This window comes from Myotis davidii, unplaced genomic scaffold, assembly GCF_000327345.1.
Source record: "Myotis davidii unplaced genomic scaffold, ASM32734v1 scaffold168, whole genome shotgun sequence".
Classification (NCBI taxonomy): Eukaryota; Metazoa; Chordata; class Mammalia; order Chiroptera; family Vespertilionidae; genus Myotis; species Myotis davidii.
Window position 1 is genome coordinate 81833 of NW_006383016.1, and position 4609 is coordinate 86441.

At 37.8% G+C, this 4609-nt stretch overlaps 1 non-coding gene across 2 annotated transcripts in view; it reads right to left on the reverse strand.

Moving 5' to 3' along the window:
• The window catches only part of LOC102774765, a 20124-nt gene that overhangs the window by 5354 nt on the left and 10161 nt on the right, over positions 1-4609 (reverse strand). The window contains exons 3-4 of one of the 2 annotated variants that reach the window (XR_001512389.1): positions 2287-2363; positions 174-199 (exon numbers count right to left, since the gene is read on the reverse strand). This is a non-coding gene — a transcript (uncharacterized LOC102774765). Of the gene's footprint in view, positions 1-173; positions 200-2286; positions 2364-4609 lie in introns of those variants that run through there. The other variant, XR_001512388.1, reaches the window with a different exon arrangement.

The following is a 4609-nucleotide window of genomic DNA, read 5'->3' on the forward strand; positions in this document are numbered from 1 at the left end:
TTCAGCCAAGCCCTAGCCAGTCTGGCTCAGTGGACAGAGTATTGGCCTGCGGACCAAAGGGTCCTGGGTTTGGTTCTGGTCAACCGCACGTACCTTGGTTGCAGGATCCCTGGTCAGGGCTTGTGCAGGAAGCAACCAATCGATGTGTTTCTCTCACATGGATGTTTCTCTCTGTCTTTCTCTCTCTCTTCCACTTTCCCTAAAAATCAACAGAAAAATATCCTCGGATGAAGATTAAAAACAAAAACAAAAACAAAAAAACTTCAGTCAAGCAACTGAAAACATTCATGAGGCTACTTATTACCCACAGTGATAAGGAGGCGATGCCCGAGGACCTGGACACAATGAGAGCAGACTACTAGTATTAAGGAGCCAAAACTGATCTCAGGGAAGCGGAAGGAGGAACATTAATGGACTCAACTTCCAGAGCTGGCTACTCTGGAACCTTCCTCGCCACCAGCACTGATCAAATGGAGAGACAGACCATCAAGATTGTGAACAGGAAACTAAACTGAATTGCTTTTTCAAGTGTTGTTGCTCATCTACCTAAATATCAGTTTCATTCTTTGTCTTATTTGTGTGGTCTAAGCACTAATTTAGATGTACTGAAATAGAAGAAAAATTAAACCTGGAGGAGAGCAATGATTTTTAGCCAGAGGTGGGCACCAGAATCACTTGGGTATGCATTCTGTCTCAAGGTAAGAAAAAATATTACATATACCTGGACCCATCCCCAGAGATTCTGAAATATACACCTACCTGAAATCACAACTACTATTAAGGAAACAGCATACTGAAGTAGAAAGAGCATAAGACTTAAAGTTGAAAACATAATATCAATTTTCGTTCTCACTATTGGTTAGCTAGGCAACCGAAAAATGTTGGTCAACCTTGAATTTCCTTTCGCTCTTTTTTAACTCCACATATTATGGAGATGAAATTTTAAAGAATTATGTGAAAAACTTTGTTGTAAAACTATACGAAGTATTAGAAAGTACTTTGCAGACTTCTCCAATAACAAAGTTTATCATTTTTCTATTTTCCCCCCTCCCCATTCTGGTACTCTAGTTGTTTTAATTTTATACAATGTCAGAAATAATGCCTTGGCCACCAGAAACTTCTATGGAATGCTCCCTGTCCTAGCCACTTCTAGAGACCTATTACAATAGACAGGCTGGGAACAACCCCATCAAATGATACTGCCTAATTAATTTAAGTGTTTTGGCTTCATTCTATAGATAAAGGTATTATAAATGTCACTTTGTTACATGCTTTTAGATATATTTAAGTCTTTTAAATTTTTTAATTTTACAAGGTAACTAATGTTACCTCCATTTTACTGATAAGCAAATTGAGGCTCAAAGAAGTTAAGTAACTTACCAGAAAAGTTACAACTAGTGAGTCCTGGACTCAGAATTCAAATTTAAACTAATTTCTTGGCCTTTTTACTACTTCATGAATTTTGCTACAAGAAACAATTTCACTTTGAAATAACATAATTACTGACACAAATTACTGACACAAAGTTTTAGGCAACTTTAAGTTTGAAATACTCAATATGGAGATGGCTTACCATATGTAAAGAAAACAGCTCAAGCTAGTCATATACTTCATCTTCGAAAGTTACTAAACTGTTATAAAAACTGGTATGAGAAATGAGCTTACATGTTGCTGCTAACTTCCTTCTACTGGACAGGAAAACAGTGCTGTCTACAGAACTCTCTGTGACCACAAAAACAGTCTCCCATCTGTGCTGCCCCAAATGGTAGCTACAAGCCACGTATGGCCCAAAAGGAGCACTTGAAATGTGACCAGTGCAACTGAGGAATTGCATTTTAAATTTTATTTAATTTTCATAAAATATGAAACCTTAAAATATAGAGAAGATAAGGAGCATACATTTATAAACTAATTAAAAACTTCCGTAAATTGATATTTCACTTGTAGCCTCAAGCTCTTAATTTTCATTGTCCAAAGAAATTACTTAAAATTCAAGCAGCCAAATACATAAAATTAAAATATTTAGCAAGTACAAGCACATATCCATACAGTAATTGCAGATCGAGACACATGAATAAAAGCAGACAGCCAAAATCCTTTGGGGGGCGGGGGGGAGGAGAAAGAAAAACAACAAATAAAACCAAATTTGTTAAAGGCAGCCAAGGAAATTCCATGCGAAAATTTCATAATCATCACAACTCTATTTTCAGATCAAGCATCCAAACAGGTATATGATCTTTTCAGCAAAATACAATGCCAAGCACTATTATGGATCAGGCGTTTTACCTGAAGACTTATTTTTTGTTCTTGAACCCTCAATGATAGCAGTAGAAAACAAAAGCAGCTGAAATGTGAAATAATCCCTAGAAAAATCAAGAATTAAAAAAAATTCACAACATTAGTAAGAAGCATTTACTCAAAGTATGAAAAATTGGGGCTTGCAAGGTTTATTAATAAGTACTTTGTGACAAAGTTATCTCTAATGAACTTAAAAGAAGTTAACATTATTCTAGATTATAGGTCCAAGAGCTGTTACTATACTCAAATATACTCAGGAGAATTAAAAATGATATTTTAACAAAAGGAAATTGTCTTTTTTAGTGTAAGACAAATATATCAATAAAAACACGGGATAGCTTTCATTAAACTATTTAAAACTCAAAGTTCCTAGTCAATGTCAGTTTTTATAACTTCTTACAAAACTTATTCTGTTTCCAGGAGGAATTACTAGCTTCCTCTGCTTAGATGCCATTGACAATTACTGCATTAACGCTTTCTTTGGTTTAAATATAACTGAGAATTGACCAAAAATAATAAGCCACTTTTCATCTGCATTGTTAAAAACTTAATTTAAAACTAAGACTGATCTGGCTGGTGCAACTTGGTTGGACCAAGAGGCTGCCAGTTGGATTCAGTGCACATGCCGGGTTGGGAGCTTGATCCCCAGTGGGGGGCACGCAGGAGGCAACCAATAGTTATTTCTCTCCTTCTCCCTACTTCTCTCAAATCAATAAAAAAATACATAGATAGATAGATATGGATATATATATATTTAAATAAAGACTAATTCCTCAAAAGGGAATAGAACTTGTAACTCTTCTGATGACTTTTAAGAAAAAACACATGCATTCTTGGGAATATTTTGACAATCGCCATTGGGCACCCTCTCCAAGAAAATTTAAGTAAAATAAAATGGAACCCAAACTGAATGTAAAATATACAAAAGGAACACTAACTCGATACTTACATATTTAGCTTTCTTGGGCCTTTTTGTTCTTAACTTACCTAAAAAAGCTAGCTCAGGATAAAGTACTTTATAAAATTAACTAGAGGCCTGGTGCATGAATTCATGCACACTGGGGTCCCTCGGCCTGGTCGGCCGACTGGAGCTGTCTTGCAGTCCCGATCAGGGCAATTGGGGCTGCCTGTGGGTAGGTGTGGGCGGGGGGCAGGGAGGTTGGTATTGCAGAGGTTGGCCAGCCAGAGATAGGGTCCGATCGTGGCCACCGGCAGTGGGGTAGGGACATGGGGTGGTTGGCCGGCTGGGGGTGGAGAGGAGGAACACGGGAGGTTGGCCGGCCAGCCCCAATGGGGGCCGGCCCACAGGGGGTAGGGAGGGAGGGACCAAGGAGGTTGGCTCTGGGAGTGTACTGACCACCAGGGGGCAGCTCCTGCATTGAGTGTCTGCCCCCTGGTGGTCAGTGCGCATCATAGCAATGGGTGGTTTGGTCGCTTAGGCTTTTATAGATATACAGATTATCTCACAAGCTGCAAAAAGTCATACAAATCACCTAAGAAATTATTACATGCCTAATCTTCAAATCAAATTAACTTTCATATGTCCTTTGTCAAAAATCAACAATAAACCAAAATTTAAAACCAACTGCTACACTGATTTGCTAAATCCTAAACAAGTATTTTCTAAATGCACTGTCCACATAAAAAGAAACTGCTGAATATATAAAAAAAATAGAGTAAGTATACTTTGAACTAAACTTAGTTTCAGGTCCCCTTTTCTTTTGAATCACTACAGAGCAAAACAACATTCCAAAATAAACCCCACCAAATCAAATGTAGTTTCTTAATGGCAACAAAAAAGGAACCAAACAATCGGATAATATGTTACTATAGACAGTTCTAGGTTCAAACTCCAACTCTCCATCTTATTCAGGAAAATAATGGGGATAACAACACCTACTTCATATGGCAGTGGTAAGAATTAAATAGGGTAATACCTATTACATGTCTAGCACTGTACCTGGCAAGAGCAGGTTTGTTCTGAGGACTAGTTACGTGATTAATGGCAAGAAAGAACTCTTCCTCTGAGTTTGCTTTCTCCAATCTAAACAAGCGATGAAACCTGCAGGCTGCACTTGTCTCTCAAGATTGCTGAGAGCAGGAAACCATAAAAATTCTAGAAGAATCCAAAGGCAACAAAATCTCAGACATATTGCCGAAGCAATTTCTTCACTGATACAGCTCCTAGGACACTTGAAACTAAAGAGAAAATGAACAAATGGGACTACATCAAAATAAAAAGCTTCTGCACAGCAAAAGAAACCATCAACATAACAAGAAAGCCCACTGCGTGGGAAAACGTATTTGCCAA